The sequence below is a fragment of the Micromys minutus genome (genome assembly GCF_963924665.1).
Source record: "Micromys minutus genome assembly, chromosome: 32".
Taxonomy (NCBI): Eukaryota; Metazoa; Chordata; class Mammalia; order Rodentia; family Muridae; genus Micromys; species Micromys minutus.
The window spans coordinates 25,943,995-25,969,938 of NC_137967.1; the positions used below are offsets into that span (position 1 = coordinate 25,943,995).

Genomic DNA, 25,944 nt, shown 5'->3' on the forward strand with positions numbered 1-25,944 from the left:
TTTTCTCAGTTAGTGTCCTCTGCTTAGATGTCTAACCCATTTTGAATTTGGACTATTGCCTTTTTTTCCACATCTAGATTCTTGAGTTCTTGCTATATTTATGATATTAGTTCTCTGTTGGAAGTGGAATTGGTGGATTTGTTCCTGCTCTGTAGTTTGCTGTTTAGTCTAAGTGATGGTTTCCTTTTTCTTATAGATGTGTTTTGGTTTTCTGAGATCACATTTATTATTAATTACTAATGATCTCAGTTCCAATGCTATCAATGTTCTTTGTTTTGTTGTTTATTTTTGTTAAGTATGTCTCTTATGACACTATGTTTACTTTTCTTATCCAGTCTATTTTCTCTCAGATTTAATGTGCTTGGTTTTATATTGAGGTGTTTGACTGACTTGTACTTGAAATTTGTACTGGGTTTTAAGTGAATGGTTCTGAGTAGTAGTACAAACCCCATGCTACTTTTAGGCTTCATTTTATATTTACCTTGCCCTTTGATTGTTCATAGTAACTTAAAAAATCCTGAACTTGTTCCAGTAACTGAGATATCCATAGCATCCCCAACTCTACCCCTAGTGATGGCCAGTTATCTCTTCGGAGAACTGTACCACAAGTTCCAGATGTCTCAAAACAGATTGCTTAAGCTAGCAACCATTGCTCATAGGAAGCTGGACTCATTAGTAGCCAATGGAAATGTGTCAAGCTGCAGTTTTCCAATGTCAGTCAATCATGTAACTGACAAGTTGGAGATTTCCCTATTGTACTATTTGGGTGACAATAAGGTAAGGCTTCACCACCCACCCCCTGCATTGGAGAGTTTGCAGGGTCTGACAGTGAGCTTAAGTAAAGATGCTTTGGTTTTGTATATGAGTTGAATTCCTGGTGGTCCTCTGTGAGCACCTCAAGATCTGGACATAACAATGAGGATGGATTCATCTGCATTCTTCTTCTAGGTGCAGACATCCTGTAAGACCAGCAACATTTGTGTAAGATGCTATCTTTTTTCAGTTTGTATTTCTGTCTTTTTTTATCAGAAATCAGGTGGCCATATATATTTATGTTTAGGTCTACAATTCATATCTATTAGTCCCTATATCTTTTTTTGTGAGTATTTTATTAGATTTTTATCCTGTAGTGTTGTAAAACACTTGAATTTGGAAATGTTGATAGAATTCTAAATTTTCTTTTATTGTTCAGGATTGTTTTAGTAATTGTGTATTTTTTGTTTATAGGTAAGAAGTTTTCCATTTATTATCCATAACAAATTGTTTTGGAATTTGGACGAGGAATACCTTGAATCTGTAGATTACTTTTGGTAGGACCACCTTTTTTAGTATCTTAATCCTCTTGATCCATGAGCTTTCAAGATCTTTCCATCTCTTAATACTGTCTTCAATTTCTTCAAACAATTGAAGATTTTATTACAAAAGTCTTTTGCATGCTTGCAATAATGTCTTTCACAGTATTTTTCTTTTCTTTATGTTTTCCTTTTGGCAGATGTGAGCTTCTTTCATTTCTGTTCCGTGAGAAGTTCCAGGTAATTTCTAAGAATCTCCTTCCCATATGCAGGTCTCCCAGTGCTCAGCCAGGTCTGCTCACCTGTGAATCAGAACTCAGAGCCCTGGATGGTGAAGACAGGAGACTGTAGCCAAGGAGTCAGGTATGTTAGAAGAATTCAGCAAGGGTGGGGCTTAAGCAACAGTAGAAAGTGGGTATGAAATTGGACTTCTCAGTTTCTCTTTCATTAATGATTCTAGAAAATGTCACTGGGAATAACATCATGTGTGGTTAAGGGAGTCAGTCAGGTGTTCTTTGTATTTTGTTACTTTTGAGCCTCTGAAAAACTGTTGCCCACTAAATACAATGTCTTTGACCCAGACTGAAATCAGCACCAGGATATGGTTGTGAATGGATGCATTAGAACATGAACCAAAGGTCAGTAGTGGATTCCCTTGTGATATTGTTGACTTCGGCCTGGCTTCCAGTATAAGCAACACTTTTTTTTTTCCTGCGCAGCTGACCTCAGAGTGCACTAGAAATCCTGTTGCACACAAAATAATCTGTGAGACACTATTACACTATTACTACCATCGAGTAGGCTTGGCATGGCAGATTGGGATTGTAGCACACAGGATCAAAATCTGGGCGTGGCCATTGATACCCCGCCTCTTGTCCAGGTCTGCATGGCAGTTGTGTGAGCCTTTGAATGCTAAGAATGGGGAGTCTTAGGTATTTGTAGACAGGGTGAATGGTCTGATTTGAGTTGTTGTTTTCTCAGGAAGTTTCTCTTGCTTTCTGACTATCCTATATTGTCCTCCAATAAAGTTTTCTGTGTCCTGAATTGTGTACTAATGGATACATTGTGTTGAGTTAGGACTGGTTAGAGCAGATTAATTACAGTTTCCTAATTTTGTACTGTTTGCTTTAGTTAGCTTTGTATCACTTTGTCTTTGTTATGCTGAGGAATGTTCCCTCTGTCCTCACATTTTTGAGAGCTTCTGTACTGAGCTAATGTCATAGTGTAATGCGGGGCTTTCATGTATCTATTGACAGAGTCCCATGTCTTCTCTGCCCGAGTCTTCTTATGTGATCGGTTTGTAAGTATTGAAACAGTCTTGCAGTGTTGGTGTTAGCACAGCTTTCCTTCTCTCTCAGTGTAATTTAGAACAATCTCTGTCTGTAAATCGTGGCCTCTGGTCTATGATTTTTCTCTCCATGTGTTTGTTTAGGCTCATCTGCCTTGTCTTTCCAGGTAACACCAGCTTTTTATGATGACTTGCTAATGTTCATTTTAGTGTTTATAGCAGTATTCTTCTTTTGCCTTTTGTATGTGCTTTTTTTATTAGATACTCTGTATTTACATTTGAGATGTTATCCCTGTACCCCACCCCACTCCCATTCCCTCTTTCCCTACATTTGCCTTCACAAAGGTGCACTCCCTTCTGATCCGATTTTCTACCCCATTCCCTGGCATTCCCCGATATTGGGAAAATGTGCCCTCTTTGAAACAAAAGTCTTTTCTCACATTGATGCCAGACACTGCTGTCTTCAGATACATACCCAACTGGATCAATAAGTGTCTTACAGTGCACACAAAGGTTGGTGTTTTGCTCTATGGAAGTTTTGGAGGGTTTGGTTGGTTGATAATGTTGTTATCTTCCCATGAGGTTGCAACCCCTTTCAGTTCCTTAGGTCCTTTCTGTAACAACCTCATTGGGTATTCCTGATTTCAGACCAATGGTTAGCTGCAAGCGTGTCCAGCTGTATCTACATGACTCTATCATAGTCCCTGAGGGGGCATCTCTGTCTGGTTCCTGCCAGTAAGTACTTTATGGGAACAGCTATAGTGCTTGGATTAGGTGACTGCATATGTGGTGGATCCCCAGGTGATGCAGCTTCTGAGTGATCTTTTCTTTAATCCGTGCTCCTCTATTTAACCTTGCATTTCCTCCCATGAGAGTTTTGTTGTCTTTTGTAAGAAGGACTGAGGCATCTACATTTTGGCCTTCCTTCTTTTTGAGTTTCAAAATGTCTGCGAATTGTTTCTTAGGTATTGGATATTCAGAGTTTTCTGGGGCTAGTATTGCTTATCAGTGAGTTCATACCATGTGTGTTCTTTTGTGACTGGGTTACCTCACTCAGGGTGATAGTCTCTAGTTCCATCCCTTTGAGTGGAAATTTCATGAAGTCATTGTTTCTAAGAGCTGAGTAGTACTTCATTGTGTAAATGTACCACACTTTCTGTATCCATTCCTCTGTTGATGGACATCTGGGTTCTTTCCAGCTTCTGGCTATTATTAAGAAGGCTGTTGTAAACATGGAGCATGTGTCCTTGTTTTATGTTGGAGCATCTTTGGGGTATATACACAGGAGTAGAATAGCTGGGTTTTCAGGTAGTACTATGTCCAAGTTTCTGAGGAAATGCATGACTGATTTCCAGAGTGGTTGTACCAGCTTACAACCCCACCAACAGTGGAGGAGTGTTCGTCTTTCTCCGCATCCTCTCCAGTATCTGCTGCTACCTGAGCTTTTTAGCCATTCTAACCGGTGTGAGGTAGAATCTCAGGGTTGTTTTGATTTGCATTTCCCTGATAATTAGAGATGTTGAACATTTTTATAGGTGCTTCTCGGCCATTCAGTGTTCCTCATTTGAGAATTCGTTGTTTAGCTCTGTACCCCATTTTTTAATAGGATTATTTGATTCTCTATAGTCTAGCATTCTGAGTTCTTTGGATATGTATTGGATACTAGCCCTCTATCAAATGTAGAATTGGTAAAGATCCTTTCCCAATCTGTAGGCTGCCATTTTGTCTTCTTAACAGTGTCCTTAGCCTTATAGAAACTTTGCAATTTCAAGAGGTCCCATTAGTCAATTCTTGATCTTAGAGCATAAGCCATTGGTGTTCTGTTCAGGAATATTTTTTCCTTGTGCCTGTATGTTCTAATTTCTTGCTCACTTTCTGTTCTATTAGTTTTAGAGTACCTAGTTTTATGTGGAGATATTTGATCCACTTGGATTTCAACTTTATACAAAGAGATAGGAAAGCATCGATTTGCATTCTTCTGCATGCTGACTGCCAGTTGAAACAGCACCATTTATTGAAGAGACTGTTCTTTTTCCATTGAATGTTTTTAACCCCTTTGTCAAAGATCTAATGACCATAGGTGTGTGGGTTCATTTCTGGGTCCTCAATTCTATTCCATTGCTCTACCTGCTTATCTCAGTACATATACCATGCAGATTTTTTTTTTTAAAAAATCACAATTGCTTTGTAATATAGCTTGAGATCAGAGATGGTGATACCCCCAGAAGTGTTTTCATTCTTAAAAATGGATTTTGCTACTCTAGGGTTTTTGTTAGTTCAGATGAACTTGCAAATTGCTTTTTTAAATCTATGAAGAATTGAGTTGGAATTTTGATGGGGATTGCATTGAATCTGTAGATTGCTTTTGTCAAGATGGCTATTTTTACAGTGTTGATCCTGCCTATCTATGAGCTTGAGAAATCTTTTCATCTTCTGAGATCTTCTTCAATTTTCTTCTTCAGAGTCTTGAAGTTCTTGTCATATAGATCCTTCAATTGCTTGGTTAGGGTCACCCCAAAATATTATATATTCTTTCTTACTATTGTGAAGGGTGTCGATTCCCTAATTTCTTTCTCAGCCTGTTTATCCATTATGTAGAGGAAGGTGGTTGGGTTGTTTGAGTTAATTTTATTTCTAGGCACTTAGCTGAACTTGTTTATTAGTTGTAAAAGTTCTCTGGTGTAATTTTTGGGCTCACTTAAAATTACTATCATATCAACTGCAAATAGTGATATTTTGACTTCTTCCTTTCCAATGTCTAATTGTTCTGGCCAGGACTTCAAGTCCTATACTGAATATGTAGGGGAAGAGTGGGCAGACTGGTCTAGTCCGTGATTTTAGTGGGATTGCTTCACATTTCTTACCATTTAGTTTGATATTGGCTACTGATTTGCTGTATATTAATTTTATTAAGGTGTGGGCCCTGGAATCCTGATCTTTCCAACTCTTTTATCATGAAGGGGTGTTGAATTTTGTGGACTGCATTTTTAAGCATCTAGTTAGAGGATCATTTTTTTTTTCCTTTGAGTTTGTGTATATGGTGGATACGTTAATGTATTCCATATATTGAACCATTCCTGCCTTACTGGGATAAAGCCTACTTGGTCATGGTGGATGACTGTTTTGATGTGTTCTTGGATTTGGTTTGCAACAATTTTATTGAGTATTTTGCATCGATGTTCATGAGAAAAATTGGTCTGAAGTTCTCTTTCTTTGTGGTGTTTTTGTGTGGTTTAGGTATGAGCATAATTGTGGCTTTGAAAAACAAGTTGGGTAGTATTCCTTCTGTTTCTATTTTATGGATAGTTTGAAGAGTGCAGGTATTAAGTCTTCTGTAAAAGTCTAATAGAATTCTCCACTAAACCTATCTGGTCCTAAGACGTTTTTGGTTGGGAGGCTTTTGATGACTGCTTCTATTTCTTTAGGTGTTATGGGACTGTTTAGATGGTTTATCTGATCCTCATTTAACTTTAGTATCTGGTATCTTTCTAGAAATTCATCCATTTCTTCCAGATTTTTCAGTTTTTTTGAATATAGGCTTTTATAGTAAGATCTGATGATTTCTTGAATTTTCTCAGTTTCTGTTGTTATGTCTCTTCTTTCATTCCTGATTTTGTGAATTTGGATACTCTCTCTGTGCCCTCTAGTTAGTCTGGCTAAGGGTTGATTGATCTTGTTGATTTTCTTAAAGAAACAGCTTTTGGTTTTGTTGATTCTTTGTATAGTTCTTTTTTGTTTCTATTTGATTGATTTCTGCTTTGAGTTTGATTATTTCTTTCAGTCTATTCTTCTTGGGTGTTTCTGCTTCTTTTTGTTCTAGAGCTTCATCTGTGCTTTCAAGCTGCTAGTGTATGCTCTCTCCAGTTTCTTTTTGGGGGTACTCAGAGGTCTGAGTTTTCCTCTCAGTACTGCTTGCATTGCATTCCATAGGTTTGGGTATATAGTGGTGTCATTTTCGTTAAATTCTAAAAACTCTTTCTTTCTTTATTTCTTCATTGCCCATGTTATCATTGAGCAGAGCATTGTTCAGTTTCCATGTGTATGTGGGCTTTTTGTTGTTTTGTTGTTATTAAAGACAAGCCTTAGGCCATGGTGATCTGATAGGATGCATGGGAGGATTTCAATCTTCTTGTATCTGTTGAGGCCTGTTTTGTGACCGACTATATGGTCAATTTTGGAGAAGGTACCATGAGGTGCTGAGAAGAAAGTATATTTCTTAGTTTTTGGATGAAATGTCCCATAGATGTTCCAGGTTGGTTCATAACGTCTGCTAGTTTTGCTGTGTCTCTGTTCAGTTTCTGTCTTTATGATCTGTCCATTGATGAGAGTGGGGTGTTGAATTTTCCCACTCTTATTGTGTGTGGTGAAATATATGCTTTGAACTTTAGTAGGATTTCTTTTATGAATGTGGGCACCCTTGTATTTGGGGCATAGATGTTTAAGATTGAGAGTTCATCTTGATAGATTTTTCCTGTGATGAGTAAAAAGTGTCCTTTCTTATCTTTTTTGATAACTTTTGGTTGAAAATCTACTTTATTTGATATTAGAATGGCTACTCCAGCTTGTTTCCTGGGCCCATTTGCTTGGAAGGTTTTTTCTCAGCCTTTTACTCTGAGGTAGTGTCTGTCTTTGTCTCTGAAATGAGTTTCCTGTATGCAGCAAAATGCTGGATTCTGATTACCTATCCAGTCTGTTAGTCTATGTCTTTTTATTGGGGGAATTGAGTCCATTGATATTAAGAGAAATTATGGAGTAGTGTTTTTTGTATCCTGTTATTTTTGTTGTTAGAGGCAGACTTATGTTCGTGTGCTTTACTTCTTTTGGTTTCCTTGCGTGATTATTTTTTTGCTTTTCCTTAGGTGTAGTTTCCTTCCTTGTTTTGGATTTTTTCATTTATCATCCCTCTAGGGCTTGATTTGTGGACATATATTGTGTAAATTTGGTTTTGTCTTGTAATATCTTGGTTCCTCCATCTATGGCAATTAAGAGTTTTGCTGGATATAGGAGCCTGGGCTGTCATTTGTGTTCTCTTAGGGTCTTTATAATGTCTGTCCAGGATCTTCTAGCTATAATTGTATCTGTTGAGAAGTGTGGTATAATTCTGTTTGGTCTGCCTTTATGTTGCTTGTGTTTTTTTTTTTTTTTTTTTTGTCCTTTACAGCTTTTAGAATTCTTTCTTTGTTTCAAATATTCAATCTTTTGACTATTATGTGTAGGGAGAAGTTTCTTTTCTGCTCCAATTTATTTGGAGTTATGTAGGCTTCCTATACGTTCATAGTTATCTTGTTCTTAAGGGCAGGGAAGTTTTCTTCTATGATTTTGTTGAAGATATTTACTGTGCCTTTTAGTTGATATTCTTCGCCCTCTTCCATTCCTGTTATCCTTAGGTTTTCTCTTCTCATTGTGTCCTGGATCTCTTCGACATTTTGGGTTAGGAGCTTTTTGGTTTTTGCATTTTCTCTGACTGTTTTGTCTATGTTTTCTATGTTATCTTCTGCCTCTGAGATCCTTTCTTCCATCTCTGTAGTCTGTTGCTGATGCTTTTATCTGTGACTCCTGATTTTTTTTTTTTTTTTTTTTTTGGTTTTTCCATCTTCAGGGTTGTCTCTTTTTGTGTTTTCTTTATTGTTTCTATTTCTGATTTCAATTCCTTTATCCATTTGGTTGTGTTTTTCTGTAGTTCTTTGAGTGATTTTTCCTGGTTCTCCACTAATTGTTTAAGGGAGTTATTTTTGTGCTTCTCCATTATCTTTATCATCATCATGAAGTATGATTTCATGTCTAGGTCTTGTTTTTCTGGTGTGTTTGTCAATCCACTACTTGCTGTGGTAGGAGAGCTGGGTTCTGGTGTTGCCACATTGTCTTGGTTTCCATTGCTTAGGTTCCTTTGCTGTCTTCTTGCCATTTTGTCTGTGATTATAGGTGTTCTTGTTGTCTCGGAGGGAAGCCTGTCTCTTCTGTGGATCTGAGGGCCCGTAAGCTCAGGAAGAAAATTACTTCTGGATGTTTGTCTCTTTGTGGTTAGGTAGTGACATCTTATTGTAGTGGCTCCATTATGTCTTCATGGACTCAGGTGGGAGAGTTCTTGCAAGAGTTCTGTGGGGGCTCAGTCGTGCGCAGGCTGGTCCTGAGTCTTGATTGCTCTAGCCTACTAGCCCTCTTAGGGCCGGATATGACCAAATTCCAGAGTGCACCATGCTAGCTGGCCTCCAGGGTCTCCAGGCTATTTCTCCCTGGGCAGTCTGAACATGATGTAGCAAGCTCTCGTTGGCTCCTCTGCGGGTTCAACCTTACACAGGCCTGATGGCTAAGGATGTTGAGCACTTCCTCAGATGTTTCTCAGCCATTCGATATTCCTCAATTAAGAACTTTTTGTTTAGCTCTGTACCCCATATTTAATAGGGTTATTTGATTCTATGTTGTCTAGCTTTTTGAGTTCTTTGTATACCTTGGATATTAGACCTCTATCTGATGTGGAGTTGGTAAAGCTCTTTTCCCATTCTGTTGGCTGCCATTTTGTTTTCTTGACAATGTCCTTAGCCTTACAGAAACTTTGCAATCTCATTAAGTCCCATTTGTTAATCTTTGACCTTAGAGCTTGAGCCATTGGTGTTTTGTTCAGAAAATTTTCTCCTGTACCTATGTGTTCTAAGGTTTTCCCTACTTTCTCATCTAATAGTTTCAGTGTATCAGGTTTAATGTGGAGATCTTTGATCCACTTACACTTGAGCTTTGTATAAGGAGATAAGAAAGGGTCTATTTTCATTCTTTTGTATGCTGAGTGCCAGTTGGACCAGCACCATTTGTTGAATAGGCTGTCCTTTTTCCATTGAATGTTTATGGCTCCTTTGTCAAAAATCAGGTGACCATATACATGAGGGCTCATTTCTGGATCTTCTATTCTATTCCATTGATCCACGTGCCTATTTCTGTACCAGTACCATGCAGTTTTCAGCACAATTGCCTTGTAATATAGCTTGAGGTCAGGGATAGTGATTCCCGCAGATGTTTTCTTGTTGTTGAGGATGGATTTCGCTATTCTAGATCTTTTGTTATTCCATATGAAATTGCACATTGATCTTTCCAATTCAATGAAGAAGTGGGATGGAATTTTGATGGGGATTGCATTGAATCTGTAGATTTCTTTTGGTAGGATGGCCATTTTTAAAATGTTGATCCTTCCAATCCATGAGCATGGGAGATCTTTCCATTTTCTGAGATCTTCCTCGATTTCCTTCTTTAGCGGTTTGGAGTTCTTGTCATACAGGTCCTTCACTTGCTTAGTTAGAGTCACAAGAAGGTATTTCATAGTTTTTGTGACTATTGTGAAGGGTATCTTTTCCCTAATTTCTTTCTCCACATATTTGTCCTTTGAGTATAGGAAGGCTACTAATTTGTTTGAGTTAATTTTATATCAAGCTACTTTGCTGAACTTGTTTATCAGCTGTAGGAGTTCTCTGGTGGAATTTTTGGGGTCAATTAAATACACTATCATGTCATCTGCAAAGAGTGATGTTTTTACCTCTTCCTTTTCGATTTGTATCCCCTTGATCTCCTTTTGCTGTCTAATTGCTCCAGCCAGGACTTCCAGTACTATGTTGAATAGGTAGGGAGAGAGTGGGCAGCCTTGTCGAGTCCCTGATTTTAGTGGGATTGCTTCAAGTTTCTCGCCATTAAGTTTGATGTTGGCTGTTGGTTTGCTGTATATTGCTTTGATTATGTTTAAATATGGGCCTTGGATTCCTGTTCTTTCCAGGACTTTTAACATGAAGGGGTGTTGGATTTTGTCGAATGCTTTCTCAGCGTCTAGTTTGATGACCATGTGATTTTGGTCTTTAAGTTTGTTTATATGGTGGATTACATTGATGGATTTCCTTATGTTAAACCATCCCTGCATCCCAGGGATGAAGCCTACTTGGTCATGATGAATGATGGTTTTGATGTGTTCTTGGATTCGGTTAGCAAGGATTTTGTTGAGTGTTTTTGCATCAATGTTCATAAGTGAGATTGGTCTGAAGTTCTCTTTCCTTGTAGGGTCTTTGTGTGGTTTAGGAACGAGGGTTATTGTAGCCTCCAAAAATAAGTTAGGTAGTATTTTATCTGATTATGTCTTGTGGAATAGTTTGGAGAGTATTGGTGTTATGTCCACAATAAATGTCTGATAAAATTCTGCACTGAACCCGTCTGGACCTGGGCTTTTTTTGGTTGGGAGGCTTTTGATGCCTTCTTCTATTCCTTTAGTTGTTATGGGATTATTTAGTTGGTTTACTTGGTCCTGGTTTAACTTTAGGATCTTGTATCTGTCTAGGAATTCATCCATTTCCTCCAGATTTTCCACCTTTCTGGAGTCTAGGTTTTTGTAGTAGGATCGGATGATTTCTTGTATTTCCCCAGTTTCAGTTGTTATGTCTCCACTTTCCTTTCTGATTTTGTTGATTTGTATACTCTCTCTTTGCCCTCTAGTTAGTCTGGCTATGGGTTTATCAATCTTGTTGATTTTCTCAATGAACCAGCTCTTGGTTTTGTTGATTTTTTTCAATGGTTCTTTTTGTTTCTATTTGTCTATTTCTGCCCTAATTTTGATTATTTCTTGCCGTCTACTCTTCTTGGGTGTATCTGCTTCCTTTTGTTCTAGGGCTTTTAGCTGTGCTGTCAGGTTGCTGATGTAAGCTCTCTCCAGTTTCTTTTTGGAAGCACTTAGGGCTATGAGTTTTCCTCTCAGTACTGCTTTCATTGCATCCAATAGGTTTGGGTATGTTGTGTTTTCGTTTTCATTGAATTCTAGAAAATCCTTAATTTCTTTCTTTATTTCTTCTTTGACCCTGCTATCGTTTAACAGAGCATTGTTTAGTTTCCATGTTTATGTGGGCTTTTTGTTGTCTTTGTTGTTGTTAAAGACCAGCCTTACACCATGGTGATCTTAGAGGATGCATGGGAGTATTTCAATCTTCTTATATCCATTGGGGCTCGTTCTGTGTCCAATTATGTGGTCAATTTTCGAGAAGGTACAATGGGGTGCTGAGAAGAAGGTGTATTCTTTTACTTTAGGATGATATGTTCTGTAGATATCTATTAATTCTAGTTGGTTCAAAGTCTCTGCTAGTTTTACAGTGTCCTTGTTCATTTTCTGTTTCCATGATCTGTCCATTTGAGAGAGTGGGTTATTAAAGTCTCCCACTATTATTGTGTGGGTGAAATGTATTTTTTGAGCTTTAGTAGGGTTTCTTTTATGAATGTGGTTGCTTTTGTATTTGGAGCATATATGTTAAGGATTGAGAGTTCCTCCTGACAGATTTCCCCTGTAATGAGTAAAAAGTGTCCTTCCTTATCTTTTTTGATAACTTTTAGTTGCAAATTTACTTTATTGGATTTTAGAATAGCCACTCCAGCTTGCTTCTTGTGGCTGTTTCCTTGGAAGTTTTTTTCACACTCTTTTACTCTGAGATAGTGTCTGTCTTTGTCTCTGAGATGAGTTTCTTGTATGCAGCAAAAGGCTGGATTTTGTTTATGTATCCAGTCCGATAGCCTATGTCTCTTTATTGGGGAGTTGAGTCCATTTATGTTAATAGATATCAAGGAATAGTTGTTTCTGTTTCCTGCTATTATTGCTCTTGTAGGTGAGACGAATATATCTACACATTATATTTGTTTTCGGTTTATGGGGAGAGTGTCCCATGGCCTGGCCTAATATGAAGATGAGGGAGACTGTGCTCTGTGCTATCACAGAAGGAAGTTACCTCGAGTGTCTTAGGAGCTCCCCCAGCAGTGCTGAGCCTTCAAAGCACCGAATCACCATCCAGACCTTCAGACCTCCAACTTTCTGTCACAGACATGGTTTCACTTGGTAAATTATTTTTGTTACACATGTAAAAATGGACAAGCTCCCAGGCATGCGCATACACATACATGCACACACACATGCATATGCACACATACACATGCACACACACACACCGTGTTACTAATTATTTGGTAAGCATTTATCCTAGCAGTTTTTACTGCAGTACATTAAAATGAAGTATATTTATTTTTAATTACCTGTGAGATATATTACATTTTACTACATAAAATAACAGCTGTCTTTTCTGGAAGCCATTTAAAAATTTAGGGACATTCTCAATTTCACATTGCCAAATTGATTTGCATTTGTTATCATTTCATGATGCATCTCATTAGGTGGCTTCCTTGCTGAAGACCAGAGTAGTTACTAACCCTTTAGGAGAACTGCTGAAGATGAATCATAGAAAAAGTCAGTGTGCAGTATTTTTGACATTTGGAATTTTCCACAAGGCCTTGGATTAAAAGTGAAAATAGGAAGCTATTTTACATATTTTCCACAGAGCCAGTGTGTATGCCACACTTAGCATTCCTTTCAGTATATCTAATTTTTAAAATATGTAGCAATGAAGTGTTAGTTCTGTGGTTAAGATCAGTGTTGCTCTTACAAAAGGTTCAACCTGAGAAACCAGAACAAATATTCGGTAACACAACTTTCCATAAATCGAGGTTGTAGGGATCAAAGGCCTCAGGAATTTCACCCCACACTACAGAAACACATCTATGAAATATGAAGTTTTATATGTATATATATAATTCTATAATATATGTTATATTGTATAAATATGTATATATATATATATAATTTTGTAACTACATGTAAACCATAAAATTTTGTGATTTTGTGTAAACATCCTGATAGCTTTATAAAGAACACCATATACTCATTAATAGGAATATTTCTCCACATTCAAGGTTTTCTCTTTAATCTTAGGAAAACTTTATCAATTCTGTGAGAGTCTTATATAACATGCTTTGTTCATATTCGTACAACAAATTTTTCCTGATTTACCCAACTGTCTCTCCTCACCAAACTCTGAGTCCTCACTTTTTATTTATAAATCATGTGAAAGAACCTGGTGCCACATAAATATTCATTTTGAATTTAATCAGTTTAGAAAGAATTTTTTTTAAATCTATACAACCCAAACATTACACATATAATGTCAGAGGTGCAGTAAATATTGTGCAACATTGAGGGCATTGGAGGCTTAAACAAAATAATAAATATCTGAAATTGATAAGTGATTCAGTGGAATATGTATAGCTATGTCTGTTAATGACCATGTACATGCATGTGCTTGTATATGTGTTTATGTGTGTGTATGATGTATATGCATGTGTATACATATCTGCTGTCTATTATATATGATATATATATGTATAGATAGATAGATAGATAGATAGATAGATAGATAGATAGATAGATAGACAGATAGACAGACAGACAGACAGACAGACAGACTTGGGTTCCCACCTCCATGTGTAGTGTGACATGCACAGCTGGAAAATTCATCAGGAACAATTAGCAGACTGCTGCTTTGTTCAGTGACCAGAAAATAAGATTTCCAATGAGACCAGATAGGACCCAGCCCACTGATCCCAAGTCATGTCATGTCTGTATAGTGCAGTAAAAAGAGAAATCTTTCTAGTTAATTTAAATTTTTAGTGTGAAAAATATCAAGATTTTTTTCTCAAAATGGTTAAATTGGCATTAAAACATGTCAACCTGGGCTTTTCACACCACACTCACACATAGTAGTTAGAGCTGTCTTATTTTTTCTATACATCCTTCCATTCAGTACTACCACATAACTTAAGACATTCAGACCATTTGTATGAGTTGTTTCATGTCTACTAAGGTTTGATTCTGGCTTTGAGCCTTTTTTCACATTTATAGCATTAGTAAGGTTTCTTTCCATTATGTATTCATTTTAGTGTGGGTTTGTATTCAATGTAAAAAATTATCACTCTATGTATTTTTATGTACTTTATTTTTAGTGTGGATTTGTGGGTTTGTGTCTCATTTTGTTCATTGTCCTGATGTATCTTCCTCTTTTTTTTTTTTTTTCCTTTTTATTCCATGGGGTGTTTATTTATTTTTTTTTTACAACTTTATTTTACAAAACAAAGATAAATGTACAGATTTTAAACATTTTTTGCTTAAAATGATACATTTTTTGTCAGTACTTTTTTTTCAGATTTTAAAATAATTTTTACATAAAACTATACGAATATATTTTTTAGTCAGTACTTGATTTTTTTCAAGGATTGATTGTATGCCTTGAAAACATAATAGTTACAATGAGCTAAACTACATGTAAAACAAAATGTAACATGGAAATAGTTAAAGTTTTCTTGTTTGGTAAATATTATTTTTGTTTTGTTTTGTTTTCTTTATTTCTTGGACTTCATACAGTCTGTGAGTTGTTTCTGCTGGCTGAGTAGTATTCCATTGTGTATATGTACCACAATTTTTGTATCCATTCATCTGCTGAAGGACATCTGGGTTCCTTCCAGCTTCTGGCTATTATAAATAGAGCCTCTATGAACATTGTGGTGCATATATCTTTGTTGTGTATTAAAGTGTCTCTGGGGTATATGCCCAGAAGTGGAATAGCTGGGTCTTCAGGTAATACTATATCCAATTTTCTGAGGTATCGCCAGATGAATTTCCAGAGTGGTTGTATTAGCTTGCAACCCCACCAACAGTGGAGAAGTGTTCCTCTTTCTCCACAGCCTCGCCAGCATCTGCTGTCATCTGAGTTTTGGATCTTGGCCAATCTGACAGGTGTGAGGTGGAATCTCAGCGTTGTTTTGATTTGCATTTCCCTGATGGCTAAGGATGTGGAGCACTTCCTCAGATGTTTCTCGGCCATTCGATGTTCCTCAACTGAAAACGTTTTGTTTAGCTCTGTAGCCCATTTTTTTAATAGGGTTATTTGATTCTCTGGTGTCTCGCTTTTTGAGTTCCTTGTACACCTTGGATATTAGGCCTCTATCTGATGTGGTGTTGGTAAAGATCTTTTCCCATTCTGTTGGTTGCCGTTTTGTTTTCTTGACGATGTCCTTAGCCTTACAAAAACTTTGCATTCTCATTAAGTTCCATTTGTTAATATTTGACCTTAGAGCTTGAGCCATTGGTGTTTTGTTCAGGAAATTTTCTCCTGTGCCTATGTGTTCTAAGGTTTTCCCTACTTTCTCATCTAATAGTTTCAGTGTATCTGGTTTAATGTGGAGATCTTTAATCCACATACACTTGAGCTTTGTACAAGGAGATAAGAACGGGTCTATTTTCATTCTTTTGCATGTTGAGTGCCAGTTGGACCAGAACCATTTGTTGAATAGGCTGTCCTTTTTCCATTGAATGTTTACTGTTCCTTTGTCAAAAATCAGGTGACCATATACATGAGGGCTCATTTCTGGATCTTCTATTCTATTCCATTGATCCACTTGCCTATTTCTGTACCAGTACCATGCAGTTTTCAGCACAATTGCCTTGTAATATAGCTTGAGGTCAGGGATAGTGATTCCCGCAGATGTTTTTTTGTTGTTGAGGATGGATTTCGCTATTCTAGATCTTTTGTTATTCCATATGAAATTGCACATTGATCTTTCCAATTCAATGAAGAAGTGGGATGGAATTTTGATGGGGATTGCATTGAATCTGTAGATTTCTTTTGGTAGGATGGCCATTTTTAAAATGTTGATCCTTCCAATCCATGAGCATGGGCAATCTTTCCATTTTCTGAGATCTTCCTCGATTTCCTTCTTCAGAGGTTTGGAGTTCTTGTCATACAGGTCCTTCACTTGCTTAGTTAGAGTCACACCAAGGTATTTCATAGTTTTTGTGACTATTGTGAAGGGTATCTTTTCCCTAATTTCTTTCTCCACATGTTTGTCCTTTGAGTATAGGAAGGCTACTGATTTGTTTGAGTTAATTTTATATCAAGCCACTTTGCTGAACTTGTTTATCAGCTGTAGGAATTCTCTGGTGGAATTTTTGGGGTCACTCAAGTACACTATCATGTCATCGGCAAAGAGTGATGTTTTTATCTCTTCCTTTCCGATTTGTATCCCCTTGATCTCCTTTTGCTGTCTAATTGCTCCAGCCAGGACTTCCAGTACTATGTTGAATAGGTAGGGGGAGAGTGGGCAGCCTTGTCGAATCCCTGATTTAAGTGGGATTGCTTCAAGTTTCTCGCAATTAAGTTTGATGTTGGCTGTTGGTTTGCTGTATATTGCTTTTATTATGTTTAAATATGGGCCTTGGATTCCTGTTCTTTCCAGGACTTTTAACATGAAGGGGTGTTGGATTTTGTCGAATGCTTTCTCAGCGTCTAGTGAGATGACCATGTGATTTTGGTCTTTAAGTTTGTTTATATGGTGGATTACATTGATGGATTTCCTTATGTTAAATCATCCCTGCATCCCAGGGATGAAGCCTACTTGGTCATGATGAATGATGGTTTTGATGTGTTCTTGGATTCGGTTAGCAAGGATTTTGTTGAGTATTTTTGCATCAATGTTTATAAGTGAGATTGGTCTGAAGTTCTCTTTTTTTGTAGGGTCTTTGTGTGGTTTAGGTAAGAGGATTATTGTAGCCTCAAAAAATGATTTTGGTAATATTCCATCTGATTCTATCTTTTAGAATAGTTTGGCGAATATTGGTGTTATATCCCCAATAAATGTCTGATAAAATTCTGCACTGAACCCGTCTGTACCTGGGCTTTTTTTGGTTGGGAGGCTTTTGATGACTTCTTCTATTTCTTTAGGTGTTATAGGGTTATTTAGATGGTTTACTTGGTCCTGGTTAAACTTTGGGACCTTGTATCTGTCTAGGAATTCATCCATTTCCTCCAGATTTTCCAATTTTGTGGAGTATAAGTTTTTGTAGTAGGATCTGATGATTTCTTGAATTTCCTTAGTTTCAGTTGTTATGTCACCACTTTCCTTTTTGATTTTGTTAATTTGGATACTCTCTCTTTGCCCTTTAGTTTTCTGGCTAGGGGTTTATCAATCTTGTTGATTTTCTCAAAGAACCAACTCTTTGTTTTGTTGATTTTTTCAATGGTTCTTTTTGTTTCTATTTGGTCTATTTCTGCCCCAATTTTAATTATTTCTTGCCGTCTACTCTTTTTGGGTATATCTGCTTCCTTTTGTTCTAGGGCTTTTAGCTGTGCTGTCAGGTTGCTGATGTGAGCTCTCTCCAGTTTCTTTTTGGAAGCAGTTAGGGCTATGAGTTTTTCTCTCAATACTGCTTTCATTGCATCCCATAGGTTTGGGTATGTTGTGTTTTCATTTTCATTGAATTCTAGAAAATCCTTAATTTCTTTCTTTATTTCTTCTTTGACCCTGCTATCCTTTAAACAGAGCATTGTTTAGTTTCCATGTTTATGTGGGCTTTTTGTTGTCTTTGTTGTTGTTAAAGACCAGCTGTAGACCATGGTGATCTGAGAGGATGCAAGCTAGTATTTCATTCTTCTTATATCCATTGAGGCTCGTTCTGTGTCCAATTATGTGGTCAATTTTCGAGAAGGTGCTATGGGGTGGTGAGAAGAATGTGTATTCTTTTACTTTAGGATAGCATGTTCTGTATATATCTATTAATTCTAGTTGGTTCAAAGTCTCTGCTAGTTTTGCAGTGTCCTTGTTCAGTTTCTGTTTCCCTGATCTGTCCATTGGTGAGAGTGGGGTATTAAAGTCTCCCACTATTATTTGTGGGGTGAAATGTATTTTTTGAGCTTTAGTATGGTTTCTTTTATGAATGTGGGTGATTTTTTATTTGGAGCATATATGTTAAGGATTGAGAGTTCCTCCTGACAGATTTCCCCGGTATTGAGTAAAAAGTGTCCTTCCTTATCTTTTTTGATAACTTTTGGTTGGAAATTTACTTTATTCGATTTTAGAATAGCTACTCCAGCTTGCTTCTTGGAGCTGTTTGCTTGGAAGTTATTTTCCCACCTTTTTACTCTGAGATAGTGTCTGTCTCTGTCTCTGAGATGAGTTTCCTGTATGCAGCAAAAGGCTGGATTTTGTTTATGTATCCAGTCTGATAGTCTATGTCTCTTTATAGGGGGTTGAGATCATTTAATTTAATAGATATCGAGGAATAGTTGTTTCTGTTTCCTGCCATTAATGCTTTTTTGGGATGAGTTGTGTCTGTGTTTTTTTCTTCTTTTAGTTTTTTTGTTTAAGAGTTTTCTTGTTTTTACTATGCTGTATTTTCCCTCATTGTATTGGGTTTTCCACCTGTAGTTCTTTGTAATGCTGGGTTTGTGGTCAGATATTGTGTGAATTTTGATTTGTCCTGAAATATATTCGTCTCTCCATCGATGGTGATTGATCGTTTTTCTGGGTATAGCCGTTTGGGCTGGCACTTGTGCTCTCTTAAGGAGTGCATGATGTCTGTCCAGGCTCTTCTAGCTTTCATAGTCTCTGTTGAGAAATCGGGTGTGAGTCTGATTGGTCTGCCTTTATATGTTACCTGACCTTTTTCCCTTACTGCTTTTAGTATTCTTTCTTTACTTTGGGCACTTGATGTTTTTACTATTATGTGTCGGGAGGTATTTCTTTTCTGGTCCAACCTATTTGGAGTTCTGAAGGCTTCTTTTATGCTCGTGGTCATCTCATTTTTGAGGGTAGGGAAGTTTTCTTTTACGATTTTGTTGAAGATATTTACTGTGCCTCTTAGTTGATACTCTTCTCCCTCTTCTATTCCTATTATCCTTAGGTTTGGTCTTCTCATTGTGTCTTGGATTTCCTGGACATTTTGGGTTAGGAGCTTTTTGTTTTTTTCATCTTCTCTGGCTGTTTTGTCTATGTTTGCAATGTTGTCTTCTGCCCCCGAGATTCTCTCTTCCATCTCTTGTAATCTATTGGAAATGCTTGCTTCTGTGACTCCTGATTTCTTTTTTTGGTGTTCTGACTCTAGGGTTATCTCTTTAGCGTTTTCTTTATTGTGTCAATTTCTGTTTTAATTTCCCTCTTCCATTCCTTTATTTCTTTGGTTCTGTTTTCCTCTAGTTCTTTGAGTTCTTTGAGTGTTTTTCTTGTTTCTTCTTTAAAAGCTTCTGAATCTTTTTGCTTTTCCTCCCTTTCTTGTTTAAGTATCTCTATCAGCATCTTGAGGTATGATTTCAGGTCTGTGTCTTCTTTTTCTGGAGTGTTTGGAATTCCGATGTTTGCTGTTATGGGAGAGCTGGGTTCTGGTGTTGCGAGATTGTCTTGGTTTCCTTGGGATATACTCTTTTTCTTTCCTCTTGCCATTTTGTTGTCAGTGATATGTTCTCGCCTTTCCCTTCTATCTGGTCTGTGACCCTGGTTCTTCACTGGTCCAGGTGTCAGATAGGCTGAGCCCTGTTTTATGCCTCAGAGTCGTCGGGTGGGAGCATAAGTTCCAATGTTCTGTTTCTGGTTACTGGATCAGGCACGGCAGGGCAGGGCAAGGCAGGGGGTGCACTTTCTGTGTGTACTCCGCAGAGATCTCTCTGCTCCCCGGCAGCCCAGGTCTCCCACCCACCAGTTGCTCAGCCTCTACGAGCCTCCGTTCCAGGTCGCAGATGGGCCAGGCTCCGCTCTGTGTCCTGAAGTCACCTCCGGGTGGAAACAGAAGTTCTAATTTTCTGTTTCCAATTGCTGGATAGGGCAAGGCAGGGCAAGATAGGGTGTGCACTTTCCGTGTGCACTCCATAGAGATCTCTCTGCTCCCCTGCAGCCTAGGTCTCCCACTCCCCAGTTGCTCAGCCTGTATGAGTTGCCGTTTCCGGGTGTCAGATGGGCCAGGCTCCGCTCTTGTATCTTCCTCTTATTCTGTGTTCTTCAGAGTTTTCGTAGTGAGCAAATGTGATGTTTAGCACAGGTGTTTAATGACTATTGACATGGTCATGTTTCTTCTGACACTACATATTTGGTGTCTTATATTGATTAACTCATAATGCTGAAGGAGTCTTACATGCTTGGCATTCAATCAACTTATATTTTGTTCACATGTAATTTAGAGATAACCTCTTTGTCTGTATCCATCCCTGGCAACTGGTCCATGTTTTTTATTTGTGTCTATTTGTGTGGGCTTAATTGCTTTGGGTGTTGAGACTTTCTAGTGTCCGTTTTATCTTTGTGTTTGATACTATTTTCTTTTTGTGGTATTAGTGTAAGATTTGTCTAAAAGAAAGGGTAATTGACACTGTTAAGTCAAATGCATCCTGCTTCAATCTCAGCACTGTGTAATGCCCTGTTTAGATTTGTACCTTAGAACATTGAATGGTTCACTTACTTCTTGGAGTTTCTCATTTTCTTCTTCAACTCCTCTGCGAGGTTCCGGGTGGGTGATCGTGTCCATCCCTCATAGCTAGCTTGCTGCCAAGCCGCTCTGGTCTCTGTTCCTTGCCTGGTCTGGTGGCGTCCTGAGATCAAGATCACCGCCCTCCTGTTTCTGTTATATTGATTATGTAGCCAGAAATCTTTCTAATTGTTACCAAGTTGAAGTTATAATTTCTTACATTGGTATGGGATTTATTTTTGATGCAGATTTAAGGTTTTCATTGGTATGAATTTCTTCAATCAATACCAAAAGTTAATGCAAAGCTTAGACCCAGTCCTTCGATAACTGCCATTTCAAACTGCTTTTTTGTTTGTTTGTTTAAGCAATACAAGTTAAAGGGCCAGATAGCAAACTCATGGTTAAGAGGACTATATAATATAAGGCTGTTTTTGAGATATGTCAATTAGAAATAGCTGAGCATAATTCACGTGGAACAGTTCAGCTATAGTTTTCAAAAGCATCAGAAATCCACAGAATGTGACATTTAATGTTATTTAATCACTTCATTTGGAGACATATCTGCTTCAGACAGAACCCACTTCTTGGTTCAAAGAAGATACTGAGTATCCTCACCTCCAGGAGAGGTTGTTTATTTTGGCAAGGTAGCCACTGGGTAGAAATGGTCTATTTCATCTGTAGACCAAACCTGTCCAAGAAAAGGACACATTTTGCCAAATAGTCGATTGTTGACTCTGCCAAGTCAGCATGAGCAGTCCTTTGATAATTCTGCTTTGCAAATGTCTGTCAGATAGACTATCCTGGCAGAAAGCCAAGGCTCTGAGGAATTGGGGGCTGTCCAGGTAGACAGCTGTCTGTACTATTTGTTTCAGTTTTGGAAGGTATGTTATTGCTTCCTATAAATTTCAGGTAATGTTTAAGTTGCTTTCTGATTTATGACTTGGTTGAAGAGTGGCTGTACTCTCATAACCAGCCCAAGATGTTCAGCATTGAGAAGATGATTTTCCTAAAACCAGGACATAAAAGGTGTAGAATTATAAGCCTTTTAAGTTAGATGGATGGTAGAGTACTTTTATCTACTTTGATGAATTGATAGGCTGGATGTCATTTGTACCTCGGACTATGTAATTTACTCGTCACGATTTTTCTTCAATTATATCTGGGAGAAGAGATTTTGTTTGTTTTGTTTGTTTTGGTTTTCTGTTCTTTATTTTGTTGGACAGAAATGGTGTGATTTCCTCTAATTATTTGATTGCCTAGTAAAGACGACAAGAATCCAATATCTGGGTGAAGATAAGGAGGTGGGTTTCCAGGTCGGAGAGAGGAAGAGGGGACACAGAAGAAAGAAATGGCCTTTTTCAGGAGGAGGAGAGAGAGAGGGTGTGCAGGATGTAGGCCAGGGAATTTTCCAGACCTGGTGGTGGAAGACTTTCCAACATAGAATTGATGATGAGTTTAGGGCATTAGATTCCACGCTCAGCGGTTGTGTCATTCTGGTTCATTTTAAACGTAAGATGGTCTGTTTTCCATTCCCGACGATTCAGGTGGGCGAATGACATCATGACATTGGTAGAGCCAAGCTTTGTGGGTGGATAGTTGGTTGACTGCTCCAGACATTCATAGGAGGGGCACCTGCTGGAGGCGTTGTCAAGGAGAAGCAGGTGGGTGACTGTCACCAAGCTAGCCAGGTGGGGTGGGTGTGACCACCAATGCCAGCACCTAGTCAGAGCAAGCATGGCTTTGTTTAAAATTACACACTGCAGCCTGCAATGATGGGAGACAGGACCAAGAGAGTGACCACTTCTGTGCTGCAGTTCCTAGGAACATTGAGTCTGAAATCCTGCCTTGGCTGTCTTAACTCTGTCAGAAGATTTTAGATCATACGAACTGGGGCTTTTCCTAATGTTTTTGTTCCTGTTAAAATTTTGAGGATATTTGCAGGCGTATGGTATAGATAGAGGATTTCCTTACCTATTACCTATGAGCATGGTTCTCAAGACAGTATGGCAACTAGAAAGACCCAGAGTTTAACTTCATCCATTACTTATAACTACTATTTTATGAGTCGCCTATGAGAGAAAATGTCCTTGCTCTCTGGGGAAGTGGCATCCCCAGAGAACTTTTGAGATACTACTCACATAAGTAGCCACTGTAGATTTGATGAATCAGGAAGTATTTTTTAGTAGCCTAATGGCTATGGGCTTTGGTTGTAAACATTAACCTTTACTATGGAAACTTCTTTTCTGCAGTTAGTTTTCGAAGATGCAAACGGTGTATTCAGAAATGTTTCCTGTGTTTAGTTCTTAATATTGCTTCTCAGAGTCTGGAAAAGTGAGTCTGTGTGCATGCTGTGATAAGATAGCAGGCCACCCTGTTTATACAGTTATTAGATGTTCCATAGGGTAGGACAAAATTCTCACCTGTGAATCAACTAAGAGCCCAGAATGGTAAAGAGGGAGGAGACTGTATCAAAGGATCAGGTATGTTAGAGGGATTGAGGTGAGCTTCAAGTGACAATAGAAAGCAGACTTTAATTCAATTTGTCAGTTTTTATTTCATTAATGATTCTGGAAATTTTTCATTGAGAATAATCATAGATACAGTAATATTGATTTCCCACAGTCTGTACAGTAAGCGACCAGTTGTTCTCAGAATGTCCTTGGTGCTCCATGAATCTGTCTCACTCACTTGTTTTTTGATTGAAGACTCTATGGTAGGTAATTAAGGAATCGTTAAGAGCAGGTGGCGTGGCTCAGCAGTTAAGGGCACTTGTTCTTCCAGTTTCTAGGTTCTGTTTGCTGTGCTGCCAGAGCTCAGACTTCAGTGTTCTTCTGCCTGCTTTAGGCTGTATTGCATGAAGTGCACAGACCTAGAAAGAGGTAAAAATACTCCTCCAAAACAAATTAAAATAAATTAACATTATTTTTAGAAGGACACAGTAAACAATCTGGAGGTATTGAAAACTAGTCGAGATGGCAGTACAGGAAGGAACATAGAGTTGGCACTCCTATTGTGGGACTAAATATGGAGCATGGATATAGGACAGGACAGCTGACCTCAGGGTAATATTGGAAGAGTTAGGAGGGATCCCTGTATATGATTAATAAAGTTGTTTTTGTACATGGACTCCAGAGTTGTGAATATCCCATGTCCACTGTAATGTGGCAAAGATTTATCATATGGATGATTTGACTGATACTTAGTAAGTTTTATAAGTATCCACCATAATTGCAGAGTAATTTATAGTTCAGGAAAATGCATGTGAATTAATACAATAAGTTAGATTAAGGACTCTGTTTTAATTATGTCCCAAGTCAAACCCAACAACTCTTCCAGGCTGTTCACATGTGAAGTGCTTTGAATCCAAACACACTGAGTGAAGTTACACTCATTTCAGTGTGTATGTGTGGGGGGAGGGGGGTGTGCAGGGGAGTCTTAGGCAGCCCCATGGTTCTGCACAGAGGAGGAGGACATGGGCATTTGTCACAGGTTTGTGAAACCTCACCACACTGCCACATGGGGCCCCCGGGAAGACCCTCTCCTGATCCTCTGTCTCTTGATCTCTATCTTGATCCTGATACTCACATTTTCATCCTAATCATCCCACTCATGTTTCATGTATGATTTGAGGCAGGTTTAGGATTGGTAGCCAGGCTGGCATTTAGCCATAATTCCAACTGTGCTGGTATGTGACAGTATGGGTTTCCATAACTCACTCCCATTTCTCCCGTGTTCTCCACCTTCCCCTCCCCCACTACACTCATTGTACTCAGTTGTCTCTGAAATGACAATTTCCTGTTGCAAACTAACTTTGTCTGATTTATTGGGCTTCCAAGCAGCACCAGACTGTAGTGTAAGTCAAACCAATATAAGGCAATTTCAATATTCCTACATGTAGCCGTACATTAGTGATAGGTTTCATCTTGGGCCTGTGATGTTTCCAGTTGTTGACTTTTGGCTGGCTTCCGGTACCAGCTATGCATTTTCTTCATGGCTGACTTCAGATCAAACTAGAAAGGCTTCTGTTACTTATGAAGTTGTCTTGGGCCTATTGTGCTGGTAGGCATACCTTGCTGGGCATGTTGGTTTTGCAGCACTGGGGGTCAGCATCTGAAGATAGCCAGGATAATATTTTTCTGAATAGCCTACCGAGCCCTTTTAGCTGTTTGAGTTCTACACCAGTGTATCCATGACATTTTAAGACAATAAGTAGTCTGCTGATTCCTCCGCATATTCCCTAGTAATGTATAAAAGCAGGTGATATTTTCTTGTATTTTTATATAGCATATTAAGAATATTATCAGGTTGGAGCCTTCCTGTGGAATGTTTGTAGTTTTGGAATTGAAGAATCATCTTTCACAAAGTATGTAATTTGGAAAAGCATGCTTTCTTTTTCTTATTTGATTTCTGGAAAATGTTCTGAGTCTTACTTGATCTTGATAAGCACTGATACACTGTTATGAGTTAGTGTGAAGCCACTGCACCTTTTCTGTCTTCTGCGTGCAGAAGAATGATGGAGGCTGTGTTCAAATTATGTAACGATGGGTTAGGATGTTGGCTACTGTCTTGATTATGCGGAGGTATGTTCCGTCTGTTCCATACTCTTCAGTACTTACATAGTGAACCAATGTGACATTTTTGTCCCATGTCTTTAATGGAAATGTGTGTCTTCTCTCAATGATTTTACATATTTTGTGCATTGAATTTTTTTTTTTTGCATCTTGAAACACTCATGTCATTGGCATGAAATCAACCCATTCCCTTTCTGTATGCATTAGAGAGAATCATTTTGTCAATGTACATCCTTGAAACTGATCTATGATTTTTTTCCTTCATGGGTATTTTTTATTTATCTTTTATTTTTTACTTCAGAGTAAAGTCAGCATTGTGGGATGACTGCCGAATATCCCGTGTCTTTCAGTATTCTGCAGTATCCTCTGTGTAAGATAATTAAAGGGTTTTTTCCCCAAATAATTGGAGAATTCATTTCTCGATCTGGCCAGTTCTCAGGCATTGTTAGTGGAGACAGTCTGACCACTTGCTTCTCTCCTGACCTAGTTTTATGACATAGAAGGTTGATATTCACTTGTTTCTAGAAAAATCATTGTTGTCTTCAATGCTCATGGGTTTTGTGTGATGCCACAGCATGTCATCCATGTGCTGTTTACTGTTGTTACACTAAACTACATGGCAGTGGCAAAGGAAGAGATCATCCAAGTGTCTGGTAAATGTCTGGGAAGGTATTT

At 38.2% G+C, this 25,944-nt stretch overlaps 1 protein-coding gene across 1 annotated transcript in view; it reads left to right on the forward strand.

Moving 5' to 3' along the window:
* LOC308413570 (uncharacterized protein) overlaps positions 1-25,944 on the forward strand; it is a 46,565-nt gene that overhangs the window by 4,515 nt on the left and 16,106 nt on the right. The window contains exon 2 of the mRNA XM_080908611.1: positions 1,565-1,655. The gene's annotated coding sequence lies outside the window, so the exon portion shown is untranslated. The remainder of the gene's footprint in view (positions 1-1,564; positions 1,656-25,944) is intronic.